General features: G+C 44.2%; 1 long non-coding RNA gene across 2 annotated transcripts; it reads right to left on the bottom strand.

The window, feature by feature from the left end:
- Nucleotides 1-5,094: 5,094 nt before the first annotated feature.
- LOC141094860 (uncharacterized) lies at nt 5,095-23,984 on the bottom strand. Of its 2 annotated transcripts, XR_012233182.1 has the most exons (4): nt 23,787-23,984; nt 21,718-21,807; nt 17,344-17,524; nt 5,095-5,308 (listed from the first exon to the last, which is right to left on the bottom strand). It is a non-coding gene; the product is annotated as an uncharacterized lncRNA (long non-coding RNA). The 2 variants fall into 2 exon arrangements; XR_012233181.1 differs by lacking the exon at nt 17,344-17,524 and having other exon boundaries at nt 23,787-23,968.
- Nucleotides 23,985-24,793: the final 809 nt, after the last annotated feature.

Raw genomic sequence — 24,793 nt, 5'->3', positions numbered from 1 at the left:
GCATAAAAAGTAATATCGACTCACAGCTATACTCATGTACTGTGACCTTTGCCAAAGTGTAAGAACAGAGAGCAACCTGCCAAGTCCATGCAATATAAAATTGATATTCAAGTGAAATCAATGCAACAGCTGCCATCCATTACGTGTGATAGCAGGGAGCTATGCTCTGCTGTATAATATACTTTCATATCCAATAATGGTGCTTATTTGAGTCCGACCTGCAGTGATGATCCACTGTGTCGCTCTTTCCCTACCTGCTGTGAGAAACATTTCATACTTTATTTCTGTATAACTCAGAGCAATGCTTTGCACTTAGTGAAGGAGTTAATAGACTTTGGTGCCATTGCGGATAATTGGTCTGTTTGTCTCAATGAGGACACACCTGTCGTATTGTTTTGTCATGTGTACAGAGTGATTGCTCTCATTATAGAATAGCGCTAGATCATTTTATGGCACTTAGAGTAAAAACCCAGAGCTGCGTTTCCTGCATTCAAAGAGGGTCCTAGCTGAGAGACAGATGAGCGGTGACAGTCAACCTATGAAAGTAATTGAGAAGGCATACAAAAATGCAAATATCCTCTTCAAAAAGGACAGGAATTCTAGTGCCTCCTATTGGGGATAGCAATTCTAAAATTCAACATCTATCCTTTAGGCTGTGTGCACACATTGTGTTTTTGCCACACGGATTTGTCACAAAACTTGTAAGGATTTCTTGTGTTAGCTAAGTGAATGAGACTCCTGACGTCTCATGCACATTTGTGACTTGTAGATTTGGTGCAGTTTCAAATCTGCAGCATGTAAATTCTTTCAGCGTTTTTGCCTCCATTTGGAAAAAGAGAAAGAAGTGTGCTAAGAAAATCAGGATCACCAAATATAATACTAAAATATTCAGAATTGAGAGTCCTCAGTGGTTGATACTTTTAATGGCTAACTGAAAAGATGGTAATACATTGCAAGCTTTCGAGACTACTCAGGTCTCTTCATCAGGCATAGACTAATACAAAATCTGAAGTCACATATTTATGCACAATACAGAACAGAAAAAATGCAATAGATGAGACAAGTGACGTGAAGCAGAATTATGATTATGGGAGAGAGAGAAGCATAAATATTGGACCAGTTCATAGATAAGGAGTCTGGATGATTTATTGTCCTCTGATTGGGGTCTCCTAATGTGTTGTGATGCCCCCACAAGGTCTTATGAGCAAATTCCTTAATTGATGTAAAAAGACATAAATCCATGTGACACATTCATTCCAGCATTGAGAGTGTCAAAGGTCGTCATAAATTTATACTCAGACTCTTCTCTCTCTCTGAGATGTGAAGTTACCTTTCAAAACCAGTAATTTCATATCCCTGGTGTTGTGGTCCATCATACAAAAATGTTTTGCCACAGGTAGATCCATTCTTTTTTCTCTTATTGTGTGACGATGAGCATTCATCCTTGTTCTAAGCTTTTGCTCTGTCTCCCCCACATACAGACCCCCAGTTGAACTTTTAGTACAAATAATTAAGTATACCACATTAGATGTAATGCAGCTGAAAGTACCTGGGATCTTGTAGTCCTGATGTGAATTGGGGATCTTTATCTTGTCCATGGTCATTATTGATGGACAGGTTTTACATTTTTTCTGGTTGCAAAAAAAACAGACTCTTCTCTCTCTCTCTGAGATGTGAAGTTACCTTTCAATACCAGTAATTTCATATCCCTGGTGTTGTGGTCCATCATACAAAAATGTTTTTTTTGCAACCAGAAAAAATGTAAAACCTGGTATTGAAAGGTAACTTCACATCTCAGAGAGAGAGAGAAGAGTCTGTGAGTATAAATTTATGACGACATTTGACACTCTCAATGCTGGAATGAATGTGTCACATGGATTTATGTCTTTTTACATCAATTAAGGAATTTGCTCATAAGACCTTGTGGGGGCATCACAACACATTAGGAAACCCCAATCAGAGGACAATAAAACATCTGGACTCCTTATCTATGAACTGGTCCACTATTTATGCTTCTCCCTCTCCCATAATCATAATTCTGCTTCACGTCACTTGTCTCATCTATTGCATTTTTTCTGTGCTGTATTGTGCATAAATATGTGACTCTTCAGATTTTGTATTAGTCTATGCCTGATGAAGAGACCTGAGTAGTCTCGAAAGCTTGCAATGTGTTACCATCTTTTCAGTTAGCCATTAAAAGGTATCAACCACTGAGGACTCTCAATTCTGAATATTTTTCTATCTACTGGCTAACACGGTACAAAGATATACATCTTTCCTGTATCAAATATAATACAATACATGTTTATTAAGGCGAACAAACAATGACACATGCTTTAAAAACATTTAAAAATATTTATATATAATAATCTGGTTATATGTGCATATGTCGTCAGGATTGAATTAAACATATGTAGTAATTTGCTTTGCTAGTCTAACACCATGTTCTTGATGGTATTTATTTTGTATTTAGGCACTGCATACTGGTACTGGAAAATTTATTATATCATGTTCCTTTATGGAATATATATGTGTTTATAATCATATCCATATAAAATTTCTTCATGAAATGTTACTTTTGTAGTAATTATGTTGACTCACATACTTACCTTTCACAACATAACATCCTTGTTATCATTTTGAGTTTATTATTTCCTTGGTTGTCTCAAGTTAGTGTCCAATAGGTGGATTGATGTCTTCTGCCCTTCCTGACTGGGCTCTTGGTCTTTACTCAGTTAAAACCCTCTGACAGAGTAATGCATGTGAATAATGGAATTAATGGTGTCTTCAAATGTAGTTCTAAGAATTGTCTGTGTTGTCATGCTATCAAACATCGTGCGGTTAATTTTGTATCCTCTGTAACAAATGAAACCTTTCCTATTAAGCAACATATGAATTGTATGACAGATTTTGTCATTTATCTGATAACCTGTAAATGTGGGAAACAGTATGTAGGGAGAAACACGCAGGCGCTCCACCTCAGATTGAATTCACACCGCTTTAACATTGAGGCTATGTGCCCACGTTGCGTTTAAATCCGGACACTGAAAACCGGACTCCTTCCCAGAAATCGCACGTTTTTTTCAGCGCGATTTTACCGCGATTATGTTCGCGATTTTCACGTGCGATATTCAAGCACTTTCCAAGCGATTTGAAGCATCGCTTGGAAAGTGATTGACAGGTTGGTCACACTCGTCAAACATAGTGTTTGACAAGTGTGACCAGGTTTTTACTATTGAGGCCGCCTATGCGGCCTCAATAGTAAAAGAAAGAATGTAAAAAATAATTAAAAAATTAAAAAATCGGGGTCTATTTACCTTCCGACGTCCCGCTCAGTCTCAGCGACGCTCCCGTTCCCAGCGATGCCTTACGAGACCTGTGATGACGTTGGTCTCGCGTTGCTATAGCGATCTCACGAGACCGCTAGAGTCACGCGAGACTACGTCATTACAGGACCTTGCCACAAGGCATTACTGGGAACGCTGAGGCCCGGGAAGGCAGCGCGGGACGTCGGAAGGTAAATATACCCCGATTTTTTATTTCTTCTTTTTTTTACAGGGGTATGGTACCCAGGGCCTGGAGGACAGTCTCCTCTCCTCCACACCGTGGGTACCAACCGCACATGAGACGCTTAACTTCGCGCATGGTGGGCATAGCCACATGCGGGAAGTAAGCGATTCTCATGCATTCCTATGGGTGCGGAATCGCGGCAATTCTTTGCGATTCCGCACAAAAGAATGAGCATGCTGCGATTTTTTCCGCGATGCAATTCCGCCGCGGAAAAAAGCGCAGCATTAGCACAGCATGTGCGGTATGCCATAGGAATGCATGGGGGGCGTTCTGTACACGATTTTTAAACGTTTTCGCAGCGTTTTCGTGCCGAAAATCGCGGCAAAAACGCTTAAAAATCGCATCGTGGGCACACAGCCTGAAAAGGTTTTTTTACTTCACGGTTTATCTAAACATTTTTTGTTAGCGTACAATAAAAATTATAATGAACTCAACATATGTCCTATAGAACATATACTGAGCAATGTCACAAATAGGACTCAAAAGCTCAACCGCAAAGAAATATACTGGATCTACCGGCTGAGTACACTAAAACCGCATGGTTTAAATGAAGTCACTGAGGTGTCTCTTTGAAGTAATTATATTCTGTTCTAAAATATTTTTCTTTATTTAATATTTCACTTTTTCTTTTAAAAAAAAGTGATAAATCTTTTTTGTCACAAATTAACAGCGGTATTTCAATCCAGCGCTTCTTTGGATTTTTTTTTCTTTTTTTTCTTCTGCCTCCTCTTGTTTTTCTCTTGTTCCTTTGGTGGGGCTCCGCTTGACTATGCGCTAATAACCCCTAATAATTTATTGATACAATTAACACATCACAATAATGTTGTACAACATCACGAATAACATTATTTTTATATACCGCATTTTTTGTTGCTTAACTAAGGAAAGGATTTCAAAAATATATATATTTTTGTATATATATATTTTCACATAATTTTTATCTGTCCCGGAAAGGAAATGATAGACATTCCTGTTATAATTAACAGCGGTGTCTCGATCTGGTGTTTCCCTGGAGTCTTTTTTTTCTCTATCTCCTCTCGTTTTTTTGTCTTGATTTTTAATATGGCTTTTTTTGAGCACATGCAATACCCTGCAACTAATTCATTGATAATTATATTTTAATATAATAATCATATAATAATACAGTAATCTTTATTTATATAGCTCCAACATATTCCGCAGCGCTTTACAGTTTAACAGTTTCAAAACACAAGTCATAAGTAACAACGTTAACAATACAATAATTAAAGCAAAATAAGACGAAATAAGATGACCCTGCCCGTGAGATCTTACAATCTACTTAATATCGTGAACATCACTATTCCTATACACCGCAAATTTTACTGCACAACCAATTTAATAAAAAAAAGGATAATAAGTAATTTTAAATATATATTTTTAATAATTTTAATATGGATATTTTTTTTATATAAATAATATTTTTTATATAAATAATTTTTATGCAATTTTTATCTTCCAGCAAGAACTGTGCAAAAATATATATAGCAATAAGACCAAAAAAAATGTCTTTTGAAAGAATATTTTATTCAGAAATTTCATGGTATAGGTTTGTTTTTCTATACATGTTGTTGGATTTGGCTTTGTTTGTGTGGTTTCATGGTGGCTCTCTTGAGAGGATGTTCTCCCTGTAAGGCATTTCTTCTTTTTTTCCCCCGGTTTTGGAGGTTCTTATCCCTTTCTTTTTAAACTTTCTTTTAATATTTTTTTTCGCTGGTTACTGTTGAGAAATTAATATATATTAGTCATTTTATAATGCAAGTATTATAATAATTTTATAACAGAAATTTATATATATTTTGTCTATTAAGTGTCTATCATGTGTTCAAGCAATGAACTTTGACATCCTTTTGAATCAGGTGACCTGTTAGACGCCGAGCACCTGAATGACAAGTGTACTGTTTTTTCTATTTAAGAACCTGTTCATGATACTTGCATGTGGTTTTTTCCTGAGAAAGGAGTTCTGTGAAACTTCGAAATGCGTCAAATAAAGACAGCTGTAATAATAATTGTTCATAGCGGATTGTCTGACCACTTTTTTCCTATCCTGCTCTCATTATAGAATAGCGCAAGATCATTTTATGGCCCTTCCTGACTGGGCTCTTGGTCTTTACTCAGATGTGTAATTGTTTCCTAATGGTACTATTCTCAATCATATGGACCCTCGGTATCCTTTAAAGGACAGTGTATGATTCTATCTTTAGCATAGTACTCTTCTATGGGATACATGTGTGTTGCCACACACATGTATCTCCATTTATATCATATCTATGTATTACTATATTCAGGGCCAGCTCCAGGTTTTTGTGGGCCTGGGGAGAAAGAGTCTCAGTGGGCCCCTTTAACACATACTATGATATATGATGCACAGATACGGCAGAGAAATATAGGTATACCAGCTGAAGAGCCCGGCGCTGCCCAGGCATAGTAACTAACTGTGGTTAGTTATAGCAAATTATAATTATCCTCCATCCCATAGTCCCGTGCCCATATACCCATCATACATATCCACGATCCCATAGGCCCGTGCCCATATACCCATCATACATATCCTCCATCCCATAGTCGAGTGCCCATATACCCATCACAAATCCTCCATCCCATAGTCCCATGCCCATATACCCATCATACATATCCTCCATCCCATAGTCCAGTGCCCATATACCCATCACACATCTTCCATCCCATAGTCCCATGCCCATATACCTATCATACATATTCGTCATCCCATAGTCGAGTGCCCATATACCCATTACGCATCCTCCATCCCATAGTCCCGTGCCCATATACCCATCATACATATCCGCCATCCAATAGCCCATGCCCATATACCCATCATACATATCCTCCATCCCATAGTCCAGTGCCCATATACCCATCACACATCTTCCATCCCATAGTCAACCATTATGACATCATAATGAGGGCTGGGGCTTGATGCACACACACTTTTTCCCCATTATGTAGATAGGGGCAAAATTGTTTGGTGAATTGGAACACACAGGGTTAAAATTTCGCCTCACAACATAGCCTAGGACACTCTCGGGGTCCAGACATGTGACTGTGCCAAATTTTGTGGCTGTAGCTGCGACGGTGCGGATGCCAATCCCAGACATACACACATACATGCATACATACATACATACACACTTGAGCTTTATATATTAGACTAGCTGAAGAGCCCAGCGCTGCCCGGGCATAGTAACTAACTGTGGTTAGTTATAGCAAATTATAATTATCCTCCATCCCATAGTCCCGTGCCCATATACCCATCATACATATCCTCCATCCCATAGTCGAGTGCCCATATACCCATCACACATCCTCCATCCCATAGTCCCATGCCCATATACCCATCATACATATTCTCCATCCCATAGTCCCATGCCCATATACCCATCATACATATTCGCCATCCCATAGTCGAGTGCCCATATACCCATCACACATCCTTCATCTCATAGTCCCATGCCCATATACCCATCATACATATCCTCCATCCCATAGTCCCATGCCCATACACCCATCATACATATCCTCCATCCCATAGTCCCATGCCCATACACCCATCATACATATCCGCCATCCCATAGTCCCGTGCCCATATACCCGTCATACATATCCTCGATCCCTTAGTCGAATGCCCATATACCCATTATGACATCATCATCACCATGGCAACCGTTATGACATAAACGTCCCCATTGCAACCTATGATGAATCAGCGTCGCCATGGCAACCATTGTGACATCATAATGAAGGGTGGGGCTTGATGCACACACACTTTTTCCCCATTATGTAGATAGGGGCAAAATTGTTTGGTGAATTGGAACGTGCAGGGTTAAAATTTCGCCTCACAACATAGCATAGGACACTCTCGGGGTCCAGACGTGTGACTGTGCCAAATTTTATGGCTGTAGCTGCGACGGTGCGGATGCCAATCCCAGACATACACACATACATACAGTACATACACACTTGAGCTTTATATATTAGACTAGTTGAAGAGCCCGGCGCTGCCCGGGCATAGTAACTAACTGTGGTTAGTTATAGCAAATTATAATTATCCTCCATCCCATAGTCCCGTGCCCATATACCCATCATACATATCCACCATCCCATAGTCGAGTGCCCATATACCCATCACACATCCTCCATCCCATAGTCCCATGCCCATATACCCATCACACATCCTCCATCCCATAGTCCCATGCCCATATGCCCATCATACATATTCGCCATCCCATAGTCGAGTGCCCATATACCCATCATACATATCCGCCATCCCATAGTCCCGTGCCCATATACCCATCATACATATCCTCCATCCCATAGTCCAGTGCCCATATACCCATCACACATCCTCCTTCCCGTAGTCAACCATTAGGACATCATAATGAGCGGCGGGGCTTGCAACCTATGATGACATCAGCGTCGCCATGGCAACCATTATGACATCATAATGAGGGGCGGGGCTTGATGCACACACACTTTTTCCCCATTATGTAGATAGGGGCAAAATTGTTTGGTGAATTGGAATGCGCGGGGTTAAAATTTCACCTCACAACATAGCCTAGGACACTGTCGGGGTCCAGACGTGTGACTGTGCCAAATTTTGTTGCTGTAGCTGTGACGGTGCGGATGCCAATCCCAGACATACACACACATACATACATACACACACTTGAGCTTTATATATTAGATTACAATTCCAAAGATTTCACTTACTTCTTACATTACAGTACATGAATGATATCTATAGCAAATTCTGCAATAGTTCAGAAACCAGACAGTATAGTCCTCTGTTATGATTGGGTCACCGAGGAGGAAAGAAAGACCAAGCTAAGCCACAGAAAACCAGAAAGGTTGGTACCTAAGCGGATTGCAGACCCCTGATCCTATCCACACAACTAGCAGTAGCCGTGGAGCGTGCCTACGATGATCCTAGACGCCTTGACACAGCCGGAGAGCTAAATAAGCCTAAAGCAAGAAAGGGGAAATCTAAACAGCCCCAGAGCAGACCCCAAAGGAATAGATAGCCCCCAAACATATATTGTCGGTGAGACAAGATGAAAACACAAACGCAAGTAGGAAAATAGACTGAGCAAACGATGGGGCTCACACTAACTAGACAGGACAAGAAAGGAAAGACACTGTCTGCAATCACGCAAAAAATCCTGCAAAAAATGTCCAACACGTCTGATAGAAAAATACTGAAGTCGCACGACTTCGCCCACTATATCAGCACTCTGGTATATTCTGAAAGCAGATCAAAAAGAGGCCAATCTAATAAGGGACAAAAACAAACTGGCACAAGCAGTAACATATGGATGGAAATTCAGTAAAGCTCCAGCCAGAGCTGGCTGACCACACAAAACGGAAATAGACAAAACCAGATCAAATGTGAACAATAGCAAAAGAACACTTAGCTGAGCATGCAGGGACTGAGCTGGAAACTAAGACCTCAGGAGGCAGGAAAAAATCACCAGCAGGGATAGAGGCAGTCAGCTGTCTTAAATCCAGTCAGAAACTCCAGATCTCCAATCGTCCTCCTCATTATCAGGTGGCAAGCCTCTGTTAATCAGATCAGCTCCATTACCTCCAGTAACTACCAGAGGGAGCCCAGAAAGAGAACTCGTGACAACTCTGTCAATATAACCAGCTCCACTAACTTCACTAGTAACCAGAGGTAGGCCAGAAAGCGAATTCACAACAGTCCTCCATACAGTATTATAGGCATCCCATAGTGCTCCATACAGAATAATGAGCCCCATATAGCATGGGCACTACATAGTGTTCCATACAGAATAATGAACCCCATATATTGCTCCATACAGAATTAACCCCATATAATACTCCAAACAGTATAAAGAGCCCCATGTAATGCACCATTCAGTATAATGAGCCAAATATATTGCTCTATACAGTATAATGATCCCCATATATTGCTCCATACAGTATATAATGGGACAAATATATTGCTTCATACAGTATAATGAGCCTCATATAATGCTCCATAAAGAACAATGAGCCCCATATAATGCTCCATACAGTATAATGAGCCACTTATAATGCTCCAAACAGTATAATGAGCCCCATATAATGCTCAAAACAGTATACTAGGCCCCATATAATGCTTCATACAGTATAATGAGCCCCATATAATGCTCATAAAGAATAATGTGCCCCATTTATTGCTCCACACAGTATAAGGAGTCCCTTATAATGCTCCAAACAGTATAATTAGCCCCATATAATGCTCAAAACAGTATAATAGGCCCCATATAATGCTCCATAAAGAATAATGAGCCCCATATATTGTTCCATACAATATAATGAGCCCCATACAATGCTCCAAACAGTATAATAAGTCCCATATAATGCTCCACAAAGTATATGATGGGCACAATATAATGCTCCAGTAAATGATGGGCCCAATATATTGATCCAAACAGAATCATCCCTATAATATGCTCCACATATAATGGGTCCCATATGATGCTCCAGTATATGATGGACCCTATATATGATCATCCAGTGTATGACGGGCTCAATCTAATGCTCCATATTTAATGGGCCCCATATAATGCTCTTGTAATGTCACAGATGACTGGATACTCCACCTCCAGCAGGGCGAATTTCTATGACACCCATGACCCTGGATACACCGCCTCCAGCAGGGCGAATTTAAACAGTGAAACGTGCAGCCGGATACACCGCCTCCAGCAGGCGAATTTCTATAGTTACACGTGTATCTGGATACACCGCCTCCAGCAGGGCGAATTTACAGAGATAAGGGAAACACCAGGGAAACCGATACAATGGAGGGCCCTGCAATAGGGAACGGGGATGTGGAGACCTCCTGCATTCCCCTGAGTCAGTGCCTCTACACTCCTGACAGTCCCTAGGCAGGTTCCGCACCTGGCAACGAGCAGGATACCGAAAAACCCTAGCTCGCCCTGCACCTATCCCTTTCTATTGAGTTTGGACGGTGCAGAACCTAATCCCACAACTGCACTAAAACACACATAAGGAAAGTTACAAACAGGGAAAAACCACTTAGCTTTGCTCTGTTGCTATTGCTCCTAGCAACAGAGTCCAGCACCTACGTGCAACTTTCCTCCTGAATAGCTGCTACTTCACCAAAGCTTTGTCAGAGCTGCAAGGAACTCCTCACTGTAGCTCCTTCCACACCAGGACTCTGACTGAGCTGCAAGGAACTCTTCTCTAGCTCCTTCCTCCACCAAGGATAGTTGGAAATAACCAATATCACCAACAGTGAGTGAGACCACCTGACTCATTTATAGGCAAGAGCCAGAGCAATCACACCTGCTAGTGATTCCCGTGTAATAATACTAGCCACCACCGGGGGCAAAACTAGAACTAATGACACCACTGTGTAATGACCCCAATGGCCACCGGGGGCAAAACTAACTTTAAGCAAACAGCTTAAAGGAAAAAAAAAGGTCACATGTGCTTTTATCTGTCACCATCCAGCATGGATCGTGACAGCTCTATATATAATGGGCCCCATATGATGGGCCCTACATATTGCTCCAAACATAAAAAAAGAAATACTCACCTCTCCTTGCTGGCTGCTGCTCGGCTATGGACTCTTCAGTGTCAGCGTTTTCCGACTCTTTGCACTGTGATTGTTCAGGCAGAGGACGCACACTAGTCACGTCATCGTGTCCTCTGACCTGAAACGTCACAGTCAGAGGACGTGGAAAACGCCGCAGCGGAGGTACAGGGAGAGGCAAGTATTGCAAGTACTGGTGCCCTGAGCGGGGGAGGGCACTAGCGGGCACAGGCACCAGGCTCCCATAGCGTGCCAGTTTTCCTCAATGGCGAGTGGGCCTCTCTGCCTCCTCAGCACCCCGGCACATTTATGGATACATTTATCGTGTCGCTGGACCTCTAAATATGATTTTGAACTTACCTTCCGTTTGTTTTTCAGTAAATACTTTTATTGACTGACGTTTCCCGTTTTTCATTTGTTCATGTTGGACTTGGCAAACACACATAAGCATGTTCTTTATAATAAATGGGTGATCAATTGATTTTTATTTCCTACTAGCTGAAGAGCCCAGTGTTGCCTGGGCATAGTAACTAACTGTGGTTAGTTATAACAAATTATAATTATTATATCTATATACACTGCCAGAGCCCTGCAAAATGACCTCCAGCAGGCCACAAATGTGCATGTATCTGCACAAACAGTTAAAAACCGACTCCATGACGACGGTCTGAGGGCTCGGCGTTCATAGATGGGGGTTGTGCTCACAGTCCAACACCATGCAGGATGCTTGGCATTTGCCACAGAACTCCAGGATTGGCAAATTCGCCAATGGTGCCCTGTGCTCTTCCCAGATGAAAGCAGGTTCACTCTGAGCACATGTGACAGATGTGACAGAGTCTGGAGATGCCGTGGAGAGCTATTTGCTGGCTGCAGTATCCTTCAGCATGACCGGTTTGGCAGTGGGTCAGTAATGTTTTGGGTTGGCATTTCTTTGGAGGGATGCACGGTGTTGGGTTGTGAGCACAACCACCATTTGTGGATGTCGGGCACTCAGACCTTCCTCATGGAGTCGGTTTCTAACCGTTTGTGCAGACACATGCACATTTGTGGCCTGCTGGAGGTCATTTTGCAGGGCTCTGGCAGTGCTCCTCCTGTTCCCCCTTGCACTTAAGACTGAGGTAGCGGTCCTACTGCTGGGTTGTTGCCCTCCTACGACCCCCTCCACATCTCCTGGTGAACTGGCCTGGTAGCACCTCCTGCCTCTGGACACTACGCTGACAGACACAGCAAACCTTCTTGCCACAGCTCGCATTGATGCGCCATCCTGGATGAGCTGCACTACGTGAGCCACTTGTGCGGGTTGTAGAGTCCGTCTCATGCTACCACGAGTGTGAAAGCACAACCAACATTCAAGAGTGATCAAAACATCAGCCAGAAAGCATTGGTACTGAGATGTGGTCTGTTGTCCCCACCGGCAGAACCACTCCTTAATTGAGTGTGTCTTGATAATTGCCAATAATTTCCATCTGTTGTCTATTCCATTTGCACAACAGCAGGCAAATTTGATTGTCAGTGTTGCTTCCTAAGTGGACAGTTTGATTTACTTGGAGTTATATTCTGTTGTTTACACACATACATACACACACACAAATATAAAGCTGAGTACATAGCCTCGCCCACTCCGCATAGCCACACTAATATTTCACGTCATCCAGTCAGCCAGAGCCACCGGCCAACCTCCCCTAATATCCAACATCATCCAGCCAGAGCCACTGGACTACTACCCCTAATATCCCACATCATCCCATCAGAGCCAACATTGTCAGGTTGGCACTGTTAGGCTGCGTTCACATGTCGCGTTTTCACGGCGTTTTTTTATGCATGAAATTGCTGCAAAAAAAAGCATCCCATGCAATCCTATGGGATTCCGCAATGCTGTGCTAATGCTGCGGATTTTTCGTCTGCGGAATCCCTGGACGAAGACACATGTAGTGTCAAAACATGTCGTCCAAAAGGGATTGACTATTTGCCAGAATGTTACTGAAGAAACATAGAACTTTTTAATGGAAAAATAAAAGTTCTATTTTACCCTACCATTGGACTGATCGCTGGAGAAACCATACTATTTCCCATATATAATATATACACTGTATTTATTATAATATATTTATATATATTATGTATTAGATATTTATTTTACGGGGCTTTGCATGTGGAGTGAGTGTGGCTATGCGGAGTGGGCAGGGCTATGTGGAGTGGGCGTGGCTTGATACACACAGATATACACTCAGTTTTATATATATATATTTTTTTATATAACTTATAGGACTACAGTGTTTAAGTGTATCCATTTTTATTGACTATAAGTAAAAATTAGGTATTGACTATTAAGTAGCACATTTTTACATTTCGGTTATCACTCTCTCATCTTTTTAGTGTATATGACCTATATCTCATTTTTTATGAGTCAATTAACAAAATTTTACATCTTACATTTGATTTGCTGCTAAATTTCACATCCGATTAATATTCTTACATATTTTACAATTTGCATGTCTCTACTGTTAGAGCCAAATATATTTTACTGGTCGTTGTTATTCTATATGTGTGTTACACTCACATTTTGTACCTGCAAACCTAGGTACTTATCTTTGATACGAGCAGGCGAGTACTTACACTTTGTGTCAATTATACCCGATTTTCATATTCACTCATGTTCTTTTACTGATTAACATCATGCACTATTGCAGTTGTACGTCCAGCCATACAATTGCTTGTTGTTTTTGAGCGTCAGCATGCATACTTACTATATTTGAATCTTTTCTATTTATTGCTTTATACGCATGTGCAATCGAACCTTCCCTAATTTACTTACTAGCATCAGATAAGTACGGAATTGGACTTTGCTTGTTAATGTGCACGGACACTGGTGACTAGAGTTGAGCGATACCGTCCGATACTTCAAAGTATCGTATCGGATGGTATCGGCCGATCTTTAAAAAAAGTATCGGTATCGCCGATTCCGATACCGGAAGTCCCATTCAAGTCTATGGGACTTCCGGTATCGGAATAAGAAAAACCCTTTCCTGCCCTTGTACAGCCTCTCTGGGGTCTGTACGGGCCTTTCGGGGGGCTGTGCCGGCCTGCCAGGGGGTCTGTGCAGGCTCCGGTGGTCTGTGCCGGCCTGCCGGTGGTCTGTGCAGGCTCCGGGGGGCTGTGCCGGCCTGCCGGGGGGCTGTGCCGGCCTGCCGGGGGGCTGTGCCGGCCTGCCGGGGGGCTGTGCAGGCTCCGGGGGGCTGTGCCGGCCTGCCGGGGGGCTGTGCCGGCCTGCCGGGGGGCTGTGCAGGCTCCGGGGGTCTGTGCAGGCATCGTCCGATGGGCCTACAAGTCCCATCGGGCGATGCCTGCTACCATGACAGTGATTGACACATTAGCCAATGATGGGACAGTAGTAGTCCCATCATCCGGCTAATGTGTTAAATGTTAAAAAAAAAAAAAAAAAAAAAAAAAATACTACATACATACTACATGCATGCTACATACATACTACATGCTACATACATACTACATATATACTACATACATGCTACATACATACTGCATGCTACATACATACTACATACATACTACATACATACTACATGCATGCTACATACATACTACATATATACTACATGCATGCTACATACATACTACATGCTACATACATACTACATATATACTACATACATACTACATACATGCTACATACATACTGCATGCTACATACATACTACATACATACTACATACATACTACATGCATGCTACATACATACTACATGCATGCTACATACATACTACATGCATGCTACATGCATGCTACATACATACTACATGCTACATACATACCACATACATACTACATACATACTACATACTACATATATACTACATGCATGCTACATACATACTACATGCTACATACATACCACATACATACTACATACATACTACATACATACTACATGCTACATACATACTACATATATACTACATGCATGCTACATACATACTACATGCTACATACATACCACATACATACTACATACATACTACATACATACTACATGCTACATACATACTACATATATACTACATACATGCTACATACATACTACATGCTACATACATACCACATACATACTACATACATGCTACATATATACTACATGCATGCTACATACATACTACATATATACTACATGCATGCTACATACATACTACATGCATGCTACATACATACTACATACATACTACATGCTACATACATACCACATATATACTACATACATACAATACATTCATACAATACATACATAGACATACAGTACATATAACATAGAGTAACATACTTACCAATACTTGTCACATTGTTCCCCGAAGCCATTGTCTTTTCCGGAATAAATATTAACATAACAAACCACAAAAATACTCACCCACGATCCGAAGCAGTCCACGAGTGTGTCCCACGACGATCTTGGGTAGAGAACTGCAGCATCAGCTGTTGCTGCCGTTCTCTACGGGCTGCAGGAATCCAATGACGGAAGGTAGGTATCCTTCCGCACTGTATTCCTCCGCCACTTAAAAAAAAAAAAAAGTCCCTAGTCTCACTTTATGCCATTGCTGTGTGGGAAATTCCCACACATATGTATGTAGTATGTATGTAGTATGTATGTAGCATGCAGTATGTATGTAGCATGTATGTAGTATGTATGTAGTATGTATGTAGCATGCATGTAGTATGTATGTAGCATGTAGTATGTATGTAGCATGCATGTAGTATGTATGTAGCATGTATGTAGTATGTATGTAGTATATATGTAGCATGTAGTATGTATGTAGCATGCATGTAGTATGTATGTAGTATTTTTTTTTTTTTAACATTTAACACATTAGCCGGATGATGGGACTACTACTGTCCCATCATTGGCTAATGTGTCAATCACTGTCATGGTAGCAGGCATCGCCCGATGGGACTTGTAGTCCCATCGGACGATGCTTGCACAGACCCCCGGACATCAGCACAGCCCCCCGGCAGGCCGGCACAGCCCCCCGGCAGGCCGGTACAGACCCCCACAGGGTGCACAGACCACCGGCAGGCCGGCACAGCCCCCCGGCAGGCCGGTACAGACCCCGGGCAGTCCACACAGCCCCCCGGCAGGCCGGCACAGCCCCCCGGCAGGCCGGCAGAGACCCCCGGAAGGCCCGAAATGACGGCGCATCATGATGCGCACACACCGCGCATCATGATGACGTCAGGCCGTCAATCAACTGAACTTCCGATTCCGATGCCGAATTCCGATATTGAAAAAATATCGGAAGTCGGTATCGGAATTCCGATACAGCAAGTATCGGCCGATACCCGATACTTGCGGTATCGGAATGCTCAACACTACTGGTGACCTTTCTGGCTGGTCATATTATGTCTTTTAACTTGTGATACATTGGTGTGTATGTGCAGTATATATCATCTGATGTCAGTCTATGTTTCAAACATTTTGATTAGTCATTTGTAGGTGCACGTTTGCAGTACACTTATTATTTCGTCTTATGATACAAGCTTTGTGATTGGTTATATGTCTGCACATGCGCATTGCATATCTTCTCATTGGTCATATGTAGATGCACAGGCGCAGTATGGTTGCTCTTTCGCTGCATTATGACACATGCTTTGTGATTGGGAACATGGTGCACATGTGCATTTCATACATTGTGACAACACAATGTGTTACATATCTTTTGACTGGCTATTTAAACTGCGCACACATATTAACAGTTCCCATCTCCAGATCACACACATAGCCAGCAGCTCTTGTTTTGGCCAAAAGATTTTTTAAATCTGCCACCATGACAAGGTAGACTCTTTTGGCCAGGCCCTACTCTACTCTAACCTATTAAACATTTGTTAAAATATCCAATACAATTTAGGTATATTTATTTATTTTTCAATTTTTCAATTTTTAAAATGACCAATAATATCACATACAAGGGACAAATACCACCGCACCATGACCAGACACCATATTACCACATACAAGGAAGAAATACAGCTGTGAGACTGGAGTGCTCCAGGAGTTGAACCCTCAGGACCGTGATGACGAACCTCCCTCGGGCGAGCTGGCCAGGTGTACCACCCCCTATACAGGGAGCGTTAGGGGCAGGCCCAGGGGAGACTATCGCCGCGGAAGCTGATACCTGGGAACAGCCGGAGGTAAACACAGGCGGGGAACGTGCTGCCGGGCAGAAGGGAGAAGACGACGACCACAGGGGAGACTGCTGTAGCCGCGGGGACGGAGGTTGACGGCAAGGGAGGAGGCAGGAATGGGCTCTGGGGAAGACGTTGGAACAGACGGACACAAGCTGGAACGGTCTGGACCTAGAAGGGAACACAGAGAGGTCACAGGTGCAGGATCAGTGGAGGCCAGGAAGGGGTATAAAGCGCAGGAACAGAGGAAACGCAGGAGAATTTGGACCCGAGATCAAGCGTGAACCACAATTGATAATCAGGCTCAGAGCATGGGGTGAGACTGCCTGATATAGGGCACGCTGCAGGACTTCCGGGTCAGGGTGCACCAGCATCATGGAGGCCAAGGGATAGGACGGCTCGGTCTGGGAGAGGCGTGCCTAGATGTGCGCCTGCGTACCTGACAGGGGGCAGAGACCGGCCGCAAGACAGGAAGGGAGGAGGCTGATTGACAGGCGCCTGCAGTGTGGGCGGGCTGAGAGAGCCGAGAGTGTTGGGAAGCCCTGGGCGGCGGAGACACGGGAGGCTGCAGGAGACAGGGGAAGCTGCGGCAGAAGCGGCCAGAGCAGCGGCCGCAGGAGCAGGGACAGCGGGAGCCACAGCAGAGGCGGCCAGAGCAGAGGCCGTGGGGAGAGCAGGAGCCGTGGAATGGGGGGTACGCATGACAACAGCCACACTATGACCAGACAACATATTACCACCAGTGACAGAATAATAGCACATACAAGGGACAAATACCACCGCACCATGCCCATACCATATATTACCACCACATGATGGCTGAATACTAAAATACTGATCATTAATAAAAAAACATAATACTATCACCATAAGTGCCATTATACACAGGAGATCTGTATTTAGTATGCAGTGTCTGTGTACAGGTAATACAGTGATCACCAGTGACATTATGCACAGGACCTCTGTATATAGTGCCAGTGTACAGGTAATACAGTGATCACTGGTGACATTGTACACAGGAACTCTGTATATAGTGTATGGTGTCAGTGTACAGGTAACACACTAACTCACCAGTGACGTCTCTAGGTGAAGTCCTTCATCCTTGCTTTTCATCTTTCATCCAGCACAGACCGCCATCACGTCTTCCAGCCAGGGCTCATCTCTGCAGGAAATAACAGTTATCTAGAGCTCCACTTGCAGAACACATTACTTAATTTTTTCCCAACTTCTACACTAAACCAGATGAAGAAAAAAAGGCGACATAGTGTCACTCTGCACAGTAACAGGACCTCCCCCCATTTAAAAAGTATCCTAAAAAAATAAAATAAATACATCACTGCAGTAATAATATCCCTTAATTAGCCCCTATGGTAATAATATCCCCCATCCTGGCCCCCGTGTGTCTCATTCCTGGCTTCAGCCATATTTTCTCTCATCCTGCCCTCATGAGTATCCATTCTACCCCAAATGATCTCCCCATCTATCTCCATCGTATCCATCCTGCACCATGTGTCTCCCATCCTGCCCCCTGTGTCTCGCATCCTGCCCCCTCCTGTGTCTTATGGTCATATTCTGCTCCATGTCCATTCTGCCCCCTCTTGTGTCTTACTGTCACATTCTGCCCCACATCTATTCTGTCCCCTCCTGTGTCTCACTGTCACATTCTGCCCCCATATCTCACATTCTGCCCCCGTGTCCATTCTGCTCCTCCTGTGTCACACTGTCACATTCTGTCCTCATGTCTCACATTCTGCTCCCATGTCTCACATTCTGCCCCCGCCCCCGTGTCTCAAATTCTGCCCCTGTGTCCATTCTGCCCCATGTCCATTCTGCCCTCGTGTGTCACATTCTGTCCCATGTCCATTCTGTCCCCGTGTCTCACATTCTGCCTCATGTCCATTCTGCCCCCATGTCTCACATTTTGCCATGTCCATTCTGCTCCATGTCTCACATTCTGCCACCATGTCCATTCTGCGCCATGTCTCATTCTGCCCCATGTCCATTCTGCCAGGGCCGTCACCAGGGCATTACTGCCCTTACTGGCATATGGGGCCCAGTGGGCAGAGGGGGCCCGCATTGGGCCCCGTCTCATCTGCTTACCAGGCCCTACCGGCAGGCTAAACTGGGCCCTGGCTAGCAGCGCTGCTGCAGTTCAACTCTATTGATGTCAATAGTTAACAACCGCCAGCCAATCGGAGGCTGCTGACGTCAGCTGCAGCGTGCACGTCGCCGGCATCTGACATCATTGTCAGTTGCCGGCGAGTGCGCGCTTCAGCTGCGTGGAGGGAGCTTCTCTGCAGGAACGCAGCCAGGTAAGAAGAACGTGTTTTTTTTTTTTGCTTTTTTATTGAAAGCGGCAATCCGGGGGCCCAGGGCAGAATGCAGGGCTGCCACTAGGAATTTCAGGGCTCCATACTGGCAAAATTTTCGGTTCCCCCTTGAGACTTGGCCCAGGCTCCACCTCTCGAACTGTCCACAGTCAAAAGATTTTTTTAAGCCGCCACCATGACAAGATAGACTCTTTTGGCCGGGCCCTACTCTACTCTAACCTATTAAACATTTGTTAAAATATCCAATACAATTTAGGTAAATTTTTATTTATTTTTCAATTTTTAAAATGACCAATAATATCACATGTGAAATGAAAAAAGAAGAAATATGCAGCACTCAAGAAATAAAGCTGAAAAACTGCGCGTCTTTATTTCACATGAATTCCATCAACAGATATGTAGACATGCAGGACGTTAGAGGAATGCTAGGGGAAGGAGGTGCCAGACAAGGCTGTTTCGCGATTACTCGCTTCTACGAGTCCAGGATCTGTTGATGGAATTCATGTGAAATAAAGACGCACAGTTTTTCAGCTTTATTGGTGAGTTCTACATATTTCTTCTTTTTTCATTTCACATTGAAATATTCATGTTTTTTCATGCAAGCACCTCCGTTTTTTGACTGAAATATATACCGCAATACTTCAGATAAATAGCTCCGTCTGTTAATGTGGTGATTTGTGTGCCCTAGTTTGCCGTTCATCTGTTTGCTCTTTGCTGGGACCAATAATATCACATACAGGGGACAAATACCAGCACACCATGACAAGAAACCATATTACCACCACATAGTGACCTATAATACCACATACAAAGAACAAATACCGCCACACCATGTCCAGACCACATTTTATCACCACAGTGACCGAATAATACCACATACAAGGAACAAATACCACCACACCATGACCAGACCACATATTACCACCACATACTGACCATGCTACTGTTAGCGTGTCCTATAGGCGAGGCAAAACTCCAGGAGTGGACCCTCTGGACCGTGGCACCAAGGGGTCCCCGGGTGAGCAGCCAGGTGAACCCGACCCCTATACAGGGACCGTTAGGAGCAGGCTCAGGGGTTCGGATGCCACGGTAGCCAGTACCAAGAGGGGCGACTCGGAGAGACTGGAGAAGGACTGGTGATGGTACTAAGAGCACAAGACAAAGTAAGGCACAGGACCAGAGTAGGACGTCCAGAAGCCGGTACAGACAGCAGGACTGAGCAGGAGCACAGGACCGGAGTAGGACAACTGGAAGCAGGTACGGACAGCAGGACAGAGCAAGGACACAGGACTGGACTAGGACAACTGGAAGCAGGTACAGACATCTGGACGGAGCAAGGACACAGGACCAGAGTAGGAAAACTGCTAGCAGGTACGGACAGCAGGACGGAGCAAGGACACAGGACCGGAGTAGGACAACTGGAAGCAGGTACGGACAACAGGGTCAGGAAGGTGATAGAAGCAGACAGACAGGGAGACTAGCATGCGGAAGTTAACACGACGGTCAGGTGCCTCACTAATGGGAGGGCAGCCTGAAATACCCAGGGAACGTCCCCCATTGGTCTGGCGGTGCTTCCGGGTCAGGGCACCGCCGGAGCATAAGGAGACGCGGCCGCAGCCTATGGTGCATGCGCAGGGCCTGTAGTGACGTCACCGGCCGCGGGCCGGTCAGAGGAGGACGCCGCGGTCGATGGGAGGAGGAGAGAGGCTGCAGCGCTGGAGCGGGCCGGTAAGTATGTGAGTGTGCGGTGGAGGGTGCGACGGGGGCCGTGACAACTACAATACTGATCAGTAACAAAAAAAACAACACAATACTAATGTCACCATAAGTGCCATTGTACACAGGAGATCTGTACTTAGTATGCAGTGTCTGTGTACAGGTAATACAGTGATCACGGTGACATTATACACAGCAGCTCTGTATATATTGTATAATGTAAAGGCAATACAGTGATCACTGGTGACATTGTATACAGGACCGCTGTAAATAGTATACAGTGTATAGTGTCATTGTACAGGTAACACACTGACTCACCAGTGACATTTCTAGGTAAAGTCCTTCATCTTCGCTTTTAATCTTCATCCAGCCCAGACCACCGTCACTTCTTCCAGCCAGGGCTCGTCTCTGCAGGAAATAACACAGTTATCTAGAGCACGGCTTGCAGAACACATTACCGTATATACTTGTGTATAAGCCGAGATTTTCAGCCCATTTTTTTGGGCTGAAAGTCCCCCTCTTGGCTTATACATGAGTCATATAACTGGGGGTTGGCAGGGGAGGGGGAGTGGGGGGTGTCAGAAATCATACTGACCACCCCTGGCTTGGTCTCTGCAGCCCCCCGCTTCTCCCACAGTCTCCCTTCCTGCCTTCAGCGGTCACGTGGTACCGCTCATTAAACTCATAAATATGCGCATATTTATGAGTTTAATGAGCGGTACCACGTAATCGCTGAAGAAAGGAAGAGTTGCCGGAGAACGTGGGAATTGGAGAAGTGGGGCTGCTGAGACCGCGCCAGGAGGGGGCAAGTATATTCAATATTCACCTGTCCGGGGTCCATCGCTCCTCACCGCTGTCTGCTGCATCCTGTGTCAGTGATGTTTAGGCAGCAGGTGGCGCAGTGATGTGGTTAGTGCGCACCACGCCCTCTGCTGGCTGAACAGTCACTGACACAGGAAGCAGCAGACAGCGGTGAGCAGTGATGGACCCCGGACAGGTGAATATCTCAGGTGCCAGCTCCTGAGCAGGAGAGGTGATTATGGCATTTTTTGCAGCAGCATATGGGGGCATAATATATGGAGCATCTTATGGAGGCAGAATATGGGGGCATATTATATGGAGCAGCATATGGGGCATAGTCTATGGGGCAGCATATGGGGGCATAATTTATGGAGCAGCATATGAGGGCATAATCTATGGAGCAGCATATGAGGGCATAGTCTATGGAGCAGCATATGAGGGCATAATCTATGGAGCATCTTATTGGGGCATAATCTATGAAGCATCTTATGGGGGCATAATCTATGGAGCATTTTATGGGGAATAATCTATGGAGCATCTTATCAGGCATAATCTATGGAGCATCTTATGGCGGAATAATCTATGGAGCATCTTATGGGGCCATAACCTTTATGGAGCATTATATGGGGCATATTATTCTATGGAGCATCTTATGGGGGCATTATTAACCTTTGTGCAGCATTATATGGGGTGTATTTTGTACAGAGCATCTTATGGGGCCCATCATGAACTGTATGGAGCATTATATGGGGCTCCTGATTTAATATGGATATTCAAAAACATTTAACCTACTAATGTCTCAATTAATTTTTCTTTTATTGGTATCTATTTTTATTTTTGAAATTTACCAGTAGTTGCTGCATTTTCCACCCTAGGCTTATACACGAGTCAATAACTTTTCCCAGTTTTTAATGGCAAAATTAGGGGGTCAGCTTATACTCAGTTCGGTTTATACACGAGTATATAGGGTACATATTTTTCCGAAATTCTAAACTACACCAGATGAAGAAAAAAGGCGACATAGTGTTGCTCTGCACAGTAACAGGACCACCCACCCCTTTAAAACAATATCCTCAAAAAATAAAATAAATACATCACTGCAGTAATATCACTTAATTAGTCCCTATGGTAATAATAACCCCCGTTCTTGCTCCCGTGTGTCTCATTCCTGGCTCCAGCCATATGTTCTCCTATCCTGCCCCCATGTGATGTCCCATCCTGCCCCATTTGTCCTATGATCCTGCCCCATCTGTCTCCATCGTATCCATCCTGCCCCATGATCCTGCACCATCCACCTCCATCCCGCTCCATATTCTTACCCCATCTGTCTCCATTCTGCCGTCCGTATCTCCATTCTGCCCCCTTGTCTCCATTCCTGCCCTGGGCAATGTTGGAATGCGGGCCCCCTGCCTGCCCTGGGCCCTGTTGGAATGCGGGCCCTGGCCCTGTTGGATGCTGGAACCCTGCCTGGGACCTGTTGGATGCTGTCACGGGCCCCCCCTGCCCCCCAGTCAGTCACTACACTGAGCCTCAGCCTGTCAAGCCTCTTCTCACTGCCACCGCACCACAGGAGATAGACTACTCACCCTGCTCGCCAGCCTCCTTGCACCTGCTCATCCGGTCTGTGGCCTGCCCATCGCCTCGTCCGGTCCGCCCGCCGCCTCTTCTCTTCTGGTTTGCCTAACCGTCTGCCCCCACGTGGCACACCGTCACTGCACGCTGCTCTGCTCCAGAATGAGGAAGTGGAGCAGAGCAGTGTGTGACGTCACGTCAGGCAGGACCATGATGCACCGGGCCACAGCTTAAAGCTACAGTGCCCATTTCCGTTCGCCGGCTGCATTTACAACACTGTAGGTGTCTCTTTAAAACACCACAATGTTTTTATGCATCAGGCGTTCAGAATCGGAAGCCTGAACAAAATGTCAGGGGGCCCAAGCGGAGCACAGACCGGGCTGCTAGTGTGCTCGGGCCCCCCTTTTTGCTCCTAATCACCGGGCCCCATACAGTAGTAAGGGCAGAAATGCCTTGATGGCAGCCCTGCCTGTAGGTCTATTTCCCTTTTTCCGTTACGTCCATCCAGACAGCACAATGGAGAATAACAAAGAAAAGGTCCCAGGGTGGGTACAGAAGCCCAAAGATCAAAGTCCCAGGCACAAACCAGGCTAGATATAGAAATGATCTGAAAGATCAAAAGAAATATAAATATCTAAAGAAATCTGCAAAGATAAATCACCGTAGTGAGTGTTTGATATACAGTATGTCTATAATGGCAAAATTCAGAAATGAATGAATAAATGTGAATGTATGAATGTGGTAAACAAGTTATGCAGCAGAAACGGAGAGTGAAACACAACGGTTGTAACCCAACACCAAAAATGAACCGCAGTTATTACAGTTATTGTGATAGATACTTATAAACACTGCAGTCACAGAATAGGTCTAAAAAACCTTATTGCCCAGCGAAAGTATGGTGATAGTCAGCGTCGGACTGGAATAGTTTCGGCCCACCAGATAAAATCATTCTTGGGGCCCACCATGCTTAAGGGGTACTAGCTGCAGGGTCTTCCCTTAGCTTCCATCTAGTCAAGCTGAT

Source organism: Dendrobates tinctorius, unplaced genomic scaffold (assembly GCF_039654945.1).
Source record: "Dendrobates tinctorius isolate UK_male_01 unplaced genomic scaffold, ASM3965494v1 ptg000065l, whole genome shotgun sequence".
NCBI classification, from domain to species: Eukaryota; Metazoa; Chordata; class Amphibia; order Anura; family Dendrobatidae; genus Dendrobates; species Dendrobates tinctorius.
This window is presented reverse-complemented; position numbering and strand designations above follow the sequence as displayed.